General features: G+C 42.5%; 1 long non-coding RNA gene across 1 annotated transcript; it reads right to left on the reverse strand.

The window, feature by feature from the left end:
- Positions 1-460: 460 nt before the first annotated feature.
- LOC121398250 lies at positions 461-11025 on the reverse strand. The gene is made up of 3 exons (XR_005964203.1): positions 10954-11025; positions 1252-1376; positions 461-534 (listed from the first exon to the last, which is right to left on the reverse strand). It is a non-coding gene; the product is annotated as an uncharacterized LOC121398250 (long non-coding RNA).
- Positions 11026-12781: the final 1756 nt, after the last annotated feature.

Here is a 12781-nt window from a genome sequence, read left to right on the forward strand (position 1 = left end):
TGTTATGGAGCTTGCAGGTGCATGCACAGTTGGAGTTAGTTTATGATTAGTATCTGTATGCCAGGTTCATACATTGTGATGCTTTTTAATGTAATAGACTTAGGGACAGATTTTTTCGCACTTTTTTTTTTGAGCAACTTCTGCCGGAAATTACTTACAAAGGTCTAAAGCAGTGCAAAAGAATGGCAGCAAATCTGGTGTTTGCATGGCATAAAATATGTATCAGCCCGCCAAGGAATCGACCCAAGGCTTGTACCTGATAAACCTATACTTATGCTGCCATACTTTTATGGGATATCTCTGTAGAGGCTATGAACAAACATAGGGGCTGATCATGCTGAATTGTGCTTAGTACAGAGGATACCTATGCTGCCATACTTTTATGGGATCTCTCTGTACAGGCTATGAGCAAACTTAGGTGGTTGTTCCTGCTGAATTGGTTGAGCCCCATTGTACTCACCTGTCTGGCATGGCGATCTGTTCCAGATTGCAGAGCCAGTCTTTGCTTTCCAGGTCCCAGAAAAAGATGTTTTCCTGCAACATAAATTCAAATGTTTTCAGGAGGAACACACAATGCCAAAAATGCCAGCATTATAATAGTAAATGATAGCAAGAAATCAGAATTACTTATCTCTCACGCCTAAACCTGGAGGTTTCCCATCTCTCCCACCCGGGCATTGAGTTTGGGCCTCATGGGGCCAGTCTCTAGCTTTCCTGTGAGCTGCACATAGTGATGTGTTGTTTAATGTCCTCTCTAGAGTGTATCAAGGTTTGATAAAGGTTGCAGAACACAACCGAAACGTCGATGTATAACCGATGTAAATGTTTTTTGTATTCTAAATAAATCCTTTGGAGTAAAGAAGATATGGTGTGCGTGCTACTCTCTGGTCCTGTACAACGTTCAACTACAGCACAGCACCCGACATTTATTTAACAGCAGATAGCGTGTGCGGATTTTGGAGTCTTTTGTCTTATATCTTTATTTATACAGAGCTGCTTGTATACACATCATTCTACATTTTGCTACAAACAGCTGCGAAAACTGGACCCCTCCTATATTGCAAAATTATCTTGATATACAGTGGGGCCTTATGTACTTAGTGCTAAAAATGGGTGTTATGGCTTCTGGCAATGAGGGGTCTGCCTACAGCACTACTAACTATAACCCCTTTATAATAGCCCTGGGTGGGAGCTGCCATGCTGTGTCCCACTCCTAGTCCCTTGTTCTCATCTCCCTTGGCTTTTACGTACATGTAGGCTTTGTAGTTCTTTACAATTTTCTGGATCCGGATATTGAAGTCTATGGAGTCTATGAAGGGTTTGGTGGTCAGGCATGTCATGGTCACCACGTTAGCCATGTCCTGGAAATCACGTACCTGAGGGGCAAGAGTGGTACAAGGACAGAAGAGCATGAGTGTATCATGCAATAATATTAAAGGGGAACATGACCCAGATAATAAAAGAAAATACAATTCTAAGCAACTTCCCAATATCGATTACTCCTCATTCTCATTAGGTCTATAGTTATGTGTAACTATCATTGTGTCTGCCACTTTCTCCATTGGTGTCCTGCTGTGTTGTTTCAGTAGTCAGAACTTATAGTGCAAAGAAAAACTAGAGACGTACAGACACTGTGAGAGTGAGAAAATAATGGATATTGGGAAGTTGCTTAAAATCAAATTTTATTTCATTAAACCTATTTTAGGGTGGTTTCCCTTTTAAATATGATAATTTTACCAGAGTCTTCCCTCTTACCGAGGCACCAGGCAGGGCTGCCCCCTCTCTCCCCTCCTTTTCGCCTTAGCGATAGAGCCTTATGCCATTATGGTCCGTCAAACCCCTGAAATTAGGGGACTCAAATGTGGGAAATTGGAGGAAAAAATTGCACTATATGCAGATGATCTTCTACTGCTCCTAGCAGATCCACATGACTCACTCACGCTGGCGCTCTGCCTAGCTGACAAGTTTGGCACATACAGCGGTCTGGTTATAAATAAAGGGAAGTCAATCTTATTTAATCTAGAAGCTGTGCAGAGGACAAATGCAATTCAGGGACTGCGGTGGGTATCCAGCTTTAAATACCTTGGGGTGACTATCTCGCCAAACACGCAAGACTATGTTACAGACAACATTGAACCAGTGATACAAGGTTTCAAAACCACTGTCAGCCAATGGGCCGGCTTACCTCTAACGGTCTGGGGCAGGGTCAACCTATTCAAAATGGCATACCTACCCAAATTCCTGTACTTCTTGCAGAATGCCCCAATATGGATACCCCCGCAGGTCTTTAAACGCATTGACGCTATTCTCTTCCCCTTTATTTGGGCAAACAAACCCCCTAGAGTCAACAGGCTAACGCTCCAGGCCCCATTGGATAAGGGGGGATTAGCCCTTCCGCATCTGCAAATGTACTACTATGCTAGTCAATTAGCATTCATACATAACTGGTTTAACCCGACCCCGAAAACACACTCACAGCTTTACACGCTACGCTGGCGGGCTCCCTCGAAGCAATTAGAAATACGCCCTAAAGGAATGCCAAAGACACCCCTGAACTGCCACCCACGCTAAGCTGCCCACAAAGAGCCTGGATGCTTGCCACTAAAGTTCTTGCAAAAGCTGCAAGCCTTCCATCCCCCCATACCCCACTATGGAGAAACTCCAATCTACAGCACCTAGTTCATCTACCGGACTTTGCGTACTGGCCAAAATTAGGGGTCAGACACCTATCGGATCTCTTAGTTAACAGCACCTTCCCGACCCTTACCCAGCTAGCGACTAAACTGAACCACCCAAACATAGCTTGGCACCGATACTTCCAACTCAGACATGCATTTGCGGCCCAATTTGGTAGCCTGGTAATCTGTACAAACACCCAACCACATGAAGACAGACTTTGGGACCCGAATCCACAAAAGCTGGTCTCTGGGCTATACAAGATACTAATATCCACCATCCATAGTCCACTTAACAAAGCAAAAAACATGCTCTAGATGATGATATGTGGGAAGATGCAATAGGGGAACTATACAGCTTTCTAATCTCTACAAAAGATAGGATGGTGCAATTCCGTATCATACATTGTACATATATTACTCCAATCAGGCTCAAAGCCATGGGCAAAAGTCCCAATGGAAACTGTCCCAAATGCCAGCACCCGGACGCTGATTTCTTTCATTTGCTTTGGTCATGTCCCCTGGTGCAGAGATTCTGGGCCAAGGTAATAGCCTACTTGACTAATGAAATTCTGCTCCCTGGAGCACTAACACCAGAGGTGTGCCTACTGGGACTGGTGGACGAATTGGCACCTCTAAATAAAACACGGTATTTACTAAAGACCCTTCTATTTTACGCCAAAAGGCAAATTGCCATGACATGGATGAGCCCACGACCCCCTACAATAAAGCAATGGGTAAAACTGATCAATACCATGCTCCCGATGATAAAACTAACATACATAGCCAGACAGTGCCCAGAAAAATTTGGGAAAATCTGGGAACCCTGGTTGGAGCTCTGTCCCGAAGTAGACCCAGAGTCTCAATAAATGCATGTATATGGGAGAACATATATGTAATATAACTGTTTCTTTTTCAGCGAATTGAGTCTTATATAAGCGTGCTCCAATCCTGTGAGACTTGAAAGTAACATGTAATACTCACTTTAACCTAACATGTGGCAGACTTTTTGCTCCGATTGTGTACCTTGATGCCTTAAACTGATATGTTGTGGTCCTGCGTGACCAACTGCACTTTTTATCACCAATGCCTACATTGTCTGTTGTTAAGTGTGTTGTTTGTTTCAAAATGGAAAATAAAAACCTTTTTAAAAAAAAATATGATAATTTTATTAAAAACATTTTTTCATAAACACATTCAGATCTAATGGGATGTCAAATTTTTTCAGCATTCCAAAGATTCCTTAAAGGCTTTTCAGCTGTGCGGCGAGTCACCTCTCTCATATCCAGTGCAGCCTATAGTAACTTATAATATTAATAGATATATAAATCCTCATCTTCCACTGGTATATGTGTTATACCCCTCCCAACCTGGCACAGCACATACACCACTGCCACTATAGGCACCATCTCTCACTACTATACCTGCTCCCACAGCCACAGCCACAGTCTCTTCCTAAAGACTATTATCCCACTGTTACTATAGGCACCATCTTTCTCTACTATACCTACTATCCCAATGTCCCTTCCCAGATACTATTATCCCATTGTTGCTATAGGCACCGTCTCTCCCTACTATACCTGCTCCCACAGTCACAGTCCCTTTCTAGAGACTATTACCCCCACTTTTACTATAGGCACCATCTCTCTCTACTATACCTGTTATCTCACTGTCCCTTCCCAGATACTAATATCCCACTGTTACTATAGGCACCATCTCTCCCTACTATACCTGCTATACCACAGCCACAGTCCCTTCCCAGAGGCTGCTGCTATAGGCAACAAGCCCCCAACTGTTATGCTCAGTTGATATCGAAATAGATGTGCTATACAAGTTAAAGAAGCAATAATAATAATGTTACCAAGTGTTAACAGTACTCTACAACAGTACAGAATGTTCAAACCAACTTTAAAATGTAGCACCTGCTACTGTACTTTATAAATGAAGTCCTGCAAGAACAGTGGTGATTTGTATATTACTTGTTGCCTCACACGCCTGTCCAGCCCTTGTACATACTAATGAGGCCTGGCACTGTGCTACTTTGTGTGTTGGTAATGTGGCGCAGCTCCTTATTTATTGACTCGCTACATGTGAAAGTGTGAGAGTATTTTCAGCACCTGGACAGCTCCTGTAGCCATAACACAGGCCGCTCTTTATCACTGTTTATGTAGTGCAGCCGTGGCCTAGAGATACAGGTACCTAGTCTCTCCAGAGCCAAAAACATATTGTCTGCTCTAAGCACAATTCGTTGTTTTAAACAAATGCAGATTTATCTCATTGCTGACTGGACAAAAAAATAGTATTCATAAAGGGACATTCACAGTAATTAATGTACTAATCTTGGCAAAGTCTACACGCATCTTGTCCACTGGATGTAGGAAATTACTGAAGGGCCACACATTAGCCGCCTAAGTCATGGAAGCACGGAATCAATCCGGTAGATGCAGCGCTGATGAATCGTGCCTACGTGATGTAAGGGCTCAACCGAGACAAGGAGTGAACTGATTTGAGGGAGCACTCTGTAAACAGGGCTCAAACTTCTGAATTAATGGAGTGTACTGTGATCTCAGGTAAAACTCAGTAGAGACTTACTTGAGATTGTGATTTAAGTAGTAGCTCTACCTGAGAGGGCAGCTCTTTAGCATTTAAGTGTAAAGGAAATACTTCTGTCTCCAAGGCAGGACAAACTAAAAAAACTAACAAGAGAGGTGATAACACTGGAAGGAGGAGAAGGAAAAGTCCTTAGTTTGTCCTGCCTCCAGAGAGGAGCAACTTAACCCCAGTCATTCTGCACTGACAGGTAGGGCCATACAGAGAAAGGGAGCTTCTATCTACACAAGTCAGTCCCATTGCATGCTGGGTATTGTAGTCTTACCTTAAACATGACAGCCAGCAAACTGTTGAACAAAAACAACATTACCCAACATGCACAGGGAGAGGCAGGCAGGGCACGTTAGGGCCAACTGTACAAACTGTAGTTATCAGGAGGTTGTAGAAGGAATTTAGAACTCATGGTTTTCAAGGGCTATTCTGTTTTTAGAGTTGTAGAATGTTTATACAGAACAAGGACTCCATTTGTTGTCTCACGTCACAAGATTCCTAGTGCAAGGCCAAGAACGTTACATATAGTGTCAGAAACATCCCCATTCTGCCCTCTGTGCTGGCACAGCAGATGCAACTTATTTGCCTATTGCGCTAATGTTACAAGTAGTTTTACTTTACATGGACAGAGGGGCTTTATAAATGCAGTCCTGCAGTTTAGCATTCTTGCTAAAACAACGATAATGATTGGATGCCACAGGATCTGCCCCACGGAACATGCTCTATTGCAAATTGTTCCCCCACAACCTCACAACCTTTCAGGATGTACAAGCTATTATTTACTCTGTATTGTAATACTCTGTATTAACGTATACCTCAAATAAAGCCGTCTGGTTAATATCAGAGTCAATCTGAATGGTTCAAATCAGGCCCAGGGGAACTTCGGGGCCAGGCTCAATTTATTCAAATCCAAGAAGGACTTGTGGGCCAGAATCCATTATGGGTTTGAATATATAAACCCGACATTGATCATATTTTTTATATGGAAAACACAAACCAGCCAAAGCCCCAAAAAGGAACCCAAATCTGTACCATGGCTAGTTTACAGATATGGCAGCAAAGTAACTGCACTGACTCAATAGGCCACACATACAAATCAATGTTCGGTGTGCATAATAAGCTGTGTATGTACTGCACATCTAGGGGCAAATTAATGCCATATAAAATTCCCTCATCAATAGGGTAAACTTGCCCTTTAAGAGCAGGGAACAGATTGATATCATACCTGGGAATGTGACAGTTACTTCAGTCCGTTGGTTGGCCCTGAGGTGAGAGGTATGTGTACTTTCCTTCTGAGCGATTTTTTGTCAAACAACCCTTATTTTAGTGACAAAAAGAGGGGAAATAGTTGGGTGATGCCCCCCCAGATTAGCAAATGATGAGCCTGTCATTGGTTTTAGTGGATTTGGAATTTTTCCCCTAAAATGGGTTTGGGAGATGCTTTGATTCTTAGTGCTGGTTGGGAGACACAGACCCTCAGTTATGCAGGGCTGCCAGCAAATATCCACATTTTCTACTGAAGGAAGCATTTAGGAACCCCTGTACCACACTATAAGGTGCTTAATTTGTGTTCCATGTAATGACAGGCTCCTTAAAGAACTTCCCCCCAGTTATATGCCCTGCTCTTATGTACCAGCACTGTAGATAAATGATAAATACATGCTCCTTATATCCAGGTACTCTCCCTGATTTTAGTGAATTTGGAGATTTTTTTCCCCTAAAATGGGAATTATGCAGGGCTGCCAGCAAATATCCATATTTTGTACTGAAGGAAGCATTTGGGAACCCCTGTACCACACCATAAGACGCTTAATTTGTGTTCACGGTACTGACACACTCCTTAGTGTTTTCCCATCTACCCTGCTCTTATGTACCAGCATTATAGCTAAATACATGTTCCCTTTATCCAAGTCTGGAACTAGGGGTGGGCAGCAGGGGCTTGTACTATGGGAGACAATTGAGGAGGTGATAGCAAATAAGTGGAGGACATACAGCAAGGTCCCATATAAGAGAGGTGACTTCATGCCTAGGGATTTACAGTTGGTTTTGTCAGTTGGTTGGTTCTGTGTTAACTGTATATTCCCTCTGAGAGATTGCTTGCCAAACAACCCATACGTTAGTGAAAAAAGCAGGGAAAAGGTTGGGTGATGCCCCCATGACTAGCAGATGATGGTACTCTCCCTGATTTTAGTGAATTTGGAGATTTTTTCCCCTAAAATGGGCTTGGGAGATGCCTTTAAACTTAGCACTGGATGGGAGACGCAGACTAAGGATTTGTCAGTTATGCAGGGCTGCCAGCAAATATCCACATTTTCTACTGAAGGAAGCATTTGGGAACCCCTGTACCACACCATAAGATGCTTAATTTGTGTTCCATTTAATGACAGGCTCCTTAGTATTTTCCCATCTACCCTGCTCCTGTGTACCAGCATTGTAGCTAAATACATGCTCCCTTTATCCAAGTCTGGAACTAGAGGTGGGCAGCAGGGGCTTGTACCATGGGGGACATTTGAGGGGGTGATAGCAAATAAGTGGAGGACATACAGCAAGGTCCCATATAAGAGAGGTGACTTCATGCCTAGGGATTTCACAGTGTTCCCGGTACCGACAGGCTCCTTAGTGTTTTCCTATCTGCCCTGCTCTTATGTACCAGCATTGTAGCTAAATACATGTTCCCTTTATCCAAGTCTGGAAGTAGGGGTGGGCAGCAGGGGCTTGACAATTGAGGGGGTGATAGCAAATAAGTGGAGGACATACAGCAAGTCCCCATATAAGAGAGGTGACTTCATGCCTAGGGATTTCACAGTTGGTTTTGACAGTTGGTTGGTTCTGTGTAAATTGTATATTCCCTCTGAGAGATTACTTGCCAAACAACCCATATGTTAGTGAAAAAAAGCAGGGAAAAGGTTGTGTGATGCCCCCATGACTAGCAGATGATGGTACTCTCCCTGATTTTAGTGAATTTGGAGATTTTTTCCCCTAAAATGGGCTTGGGAGATGCCTTTAAACTTAGCACTGGATGGGAGACACAGACTAAGGATTTGTCAGTTATGCAGGGCTGCCAGCAAATATCCACATTTTCTACTGAAGGAAGCATTTGGGAACCCCTGTACCACACCATAAGATGCTTAATTTGTGTTCCATTTAATGACAGGCTCCTTAGTATTTTCCCATCTACCCTGCTCCTGTGTACCAGCATTGTAGCTAAATACATGCTCCCTTTATCCAAGTCTGGAACTAGAGGTGGGCAGCAGGGACTTGTACCATGGGGGACATTTGAGGGGGTGATAGCAAATAAGTGGAGGACATACAGCAAGGTCCCATATAAGAGAGGTGACTTCATGCCTAGGGATTTCACAGTGTTCCCGGTACTGACAGGCTCCTTAGTGTTTTCCTATCTGCCCTGCTCTTATGTACCAGCATTGTAGCTAAATACATGTTCCCTTTATCCAAGTCTGGAAGTAGGGGTGGGCAGCAGGGGCTTGACAATTGAGGGGGTGATAGCAAATAAGTGGAGGACATACAGCAAGGTCCCATATAAGAGAGGTGACTTCATGCCTAGGGATTTCACAGTTGGTTTTGTCAGTTGGTTGGTTCTGTGGTAACTGTATATTCCCTCTGAGAGATTACTTGCCAAACAACCCATATGTTAGTGAAAAAAAGCAGGGAAAAGGTTGTGTGATGCCCCCATGACTAGCAGATGATGGTACTCTCCCTGATTTTAGTGAATTTGGAATTTTTTTCCCCTAAAATGGGCTTGGGAGATGCCTTTAATCTTAGCACTGTTTGGGAGACACAGACCCAGGATTTGTCAGTTATGCAGGGCTGCCAGCAAATATCCACATTTTCTACTGAAGGAAGCATTTAGGAACCCCTGTACCTCACCATAAAATGCTTAATTTGTGTAACAAGTAATAACAGGCTCCTTAGAGAATTGCCCCTCAGCCCCCCGGGTATTGGCCCTGCTCTTATGTACCAACATTGTAGCTAAAAACATGCTCCCTTTATCCAACTCTGGAACCATGGGTGGGCAGCAGGGACTCATGGCATGGGGGACAATTGGAAGGGAGGAGATAGCAAATGAGTTGAGGACATACAGCAAGGTCCCATATTCATATTTCATTCCGAATTTCTCATAAATGGCTTGTTGCTAAGGTCAAGGAACCTAGCAAAGTTTTTAATTATTTTTTTGTTGCAGAGTAAAAAAGTATAATTGAAATTATGAATTTGGTGCATTACTGATATGAACAGTATATGGCACCAATTTTTACTCACTCTAGCTGTACCAATGCCCATTTCTGATTGCTATGAGCATACTTACAGTAAAGTATAAAAGTAGGCCCATCCGCTGCTGGAAGTGTAATAAAGCTCAAGTGTAGGGTGTATTTTATAGGAAATATTAAGTGGTAAATATATTCTCCCTGAAGCTTATCCTTTTTATTTTCATCGCTATACCATTGTGACAATGTTTTACCAGCTCTTTGGATAGTGCCTTGATGCTGGATCTGCTTTTATTTTTTGGCTTCCAAATAGTTTCGATTTCTCCATTCTTTCCTGAACAAGCATTGGGGATAGCCATATACTTCTTAGTCCAACTTCTGTGTACAGAGGTGGAGGGCCGATAATAGAAGCCAGTTTTTAAACCACACCCATGTTACCACAAGACCATGTCCACACTAATGGTGACAACCCACCAAAAAACCAAATGGTTGATGTTTACAGCAGGGATATCACTCGAACTGTATGTGAAAAGAGTTCATTTTAAGACATAACCTTAAATTCATATGCCTCACCCCCCGCACATAAACACCTTAGGGGCCACAAACAATAATTTCCAAATGCAACAAACCCTCACAACAAATACTGGGCTTATGTTCCACAGGCAGAGCAGGGCACATACAGGCAGAGTATGGCAGACACAGGCAGAGTATGGCACACCCAAGGAGAATAGGGCAGGAAGAGTATGGCACACCAGGGAGCATGGGCCAGTCAGAGTATGGAACAAAAGGCAGAGTAGGACAGGCAAAGTATGGCTCACATAGGAAGCATAGGACAGGCACAGTATGGCACACACAGGGAGCATAGGGAAGGCAGAACAGAGCAGGAGACAGGGAAACCACTCTAAGATGTAGTACATACAGTGACACAATGCTGGTGCCCCTCCAGCAGTTTGTATGAGTGTTGATACATTGTAGACTTGAGAATCACACAGTAGAAGCAGGATAACTGCAAAGTAAGCTTTTATTGTGCGTCCACACAACATGTTTCGGGCACTAAGGGCTTTTTTCAAATGTCTACAGATCAGTGTAAAACAAAGTCTTTTTCGAACCACACAGGAAGTCCCACCCACCAAAATTCTTTGTGAAGCATGTTAACCCATTAGTCCCCATCAACGGCTTTATAAGTCTTTTGTAATGCAGTTCATCAACAGTGAACAGTGTGTATAGTCCAAGCGTGAATGTGGATCCAAGTTCAAGTTTATAGCCATTGTGATTATCATCCATAGGTAAAATAGAACACCATACCAAATATAAAAGCAACATTATACATAAATATATACATATTTTAGTAACAACCAGGAACTGCTCCGATCAAGAGTCTACCTAAAGAACACCCTGATGCTATTTTGTATATTTATACTGCCCTTTATATATTTTGCTTCACTTGTTATTCTTACCATTAGCTGGTTTCTGTAATGCAGGTATTCTAGCAACGAGCTATTCTAGACTGGGCAGTCTTAATTATCTGCGGAGGAAAAACAAAAGAGGTTTAATATAATAAAAAGGGGATAAGACTCCAATAGTCATTCATATTTATTGGGGACATTGTATTCATTTTTTTGATTCAATAAGCTTCCCTTTGTGCAAGGATTTTCTGAATGTCTTCTCCCCTTTTGGGCATTTTTACTTTTTCTAGTACTATCCACCTTAGCTGGCTTAAATGATGTCCCTCTGTATGGAAGTGTCTGGAGAGTGAATTGTCCATAGCAGTACCAGTTTTGAAATTCCTGAAATTGCCTCTATTGCCTTCCTTGATACAGTCTTTAACTGCTCTAATAGTTTGTCAAATATATGCCAAGCCACACGGGCATTTTAACATATAAACAACATATTTTGTATCGCAGGTGGCATAATCCTTTAATTTAATTTGTGTCCCTTTAGTTGCATGGCAGACCATATTTCCTTTTAAAATGGCCGAGCAGCAAATGCAATTTAAGTTAAGCACGCAAAGGTGCCCGTCTTGGGCTGGCCTAAAACTTATTATCCTTTTTTATTATTTGACTATCTGAGGGGCGTAAGATATCCCTGAGTGTGAGACCTCGAGTATAACAGAATAGGGTAGGGGTATTAAACAGAGGCCCGTATTTTGTATCCTACTGTAAAATCTGTGTTTTACAGTGTTGCTTAATAATATTTTCAAAAGGTTTGCTTTGATACAAACAGGATTCTCTCCTTTTTGTTTATTTTTCTTTCTGGTTTTAACAGCATTTGTCTATCCGTTTTCGTGACCTCTTTTATTATAGCATAGTTTGTCCTTTTCCTGTTTAAATACATTTTGGTAAGGGTTTTGAATGGAACAGTTCTGTGTTTGATGATATGCGTCAGGCCCTTATATATTGACCTTTTGGTATGGCACATGGGAGCATAGGACAGCAGAGTAAGGCACATTCAGGGATTTAAGGGAAGGCAGAGTATGGCAAACACAAGGAGCATAGGGCAGGAAGAGTTTGGCACACACAGGGAGCATAGGGAAGGCAGAACAGAGCAGAAGACAGGGAAATCTATCAGTACTACACACTTGAAAAGGGCACGTAAGGCCCAAAACATGTTGTGTGAATTGTAGTCCACAATTAAAATCTAACCACTGCAGTATTGCTTTGGGTTCTCTCCTTAAATCACTATATTGGATGTAAATACAGTGACCCAGTGCTGGTGCCCCTTTAGCAGTTTGTATGAGTGTGAACAGGTGAACAGTGTGGGAAGTTTCATTCTGGGACTAAGGTGTGAACAGTACAGGGCTTTATGGGTGTGAGCAATAGAAGTGTTACAGGTGTGAACAATGCAGGGGGGATTACATGTGTGAACAATACAAGGAATTACAGTCTGAATTTGAAGTTTAAACAATGCAGGGGACAGTTAACTTCTGTAGTGATACCTTTTAAATTTTACACATGGTAAATTGACACAGCAGGCAGACTTTCATGTGGGGGCCACACAAGGGGAGTCATGGGTTGCCAGTTGGACAGCCCTGTTCTAAGTACCCCTAGAGGTACTCTGGCCTTGTGCCAGCCCCTCTCTTTTTTAGTCACGAAAAGCTTATTTTAATAGGTAACCTTGCTAATTCTGTTGCTACAGTTCATGATTTTTTCTACAGCAGATATGCCGTAAATTCAGTGAAAGGGTTGGGTGCTTATTATCTATTTCCATGGCCTGCACACCTTTTCTTCAAAAAGCACACAGGCCCGAGTATAGTTTTCTTCCACCAGCCTCCAGCATCCCCTATGC

This window comes from Xenopus laevis, chromosome 1S (assembly GCF_017654675.1).
Source record: "Xenopus laevis strain J_2021 chromosome 1S, Xenopus_laevis_v10.1, whole genome shotgun sequence".
Taxonomy (NCBI): Eukaryota; Metazoa; Chordata; class Amphibia; order Anura; family Pipidae; genus Xenopus; species Xenopus laevis.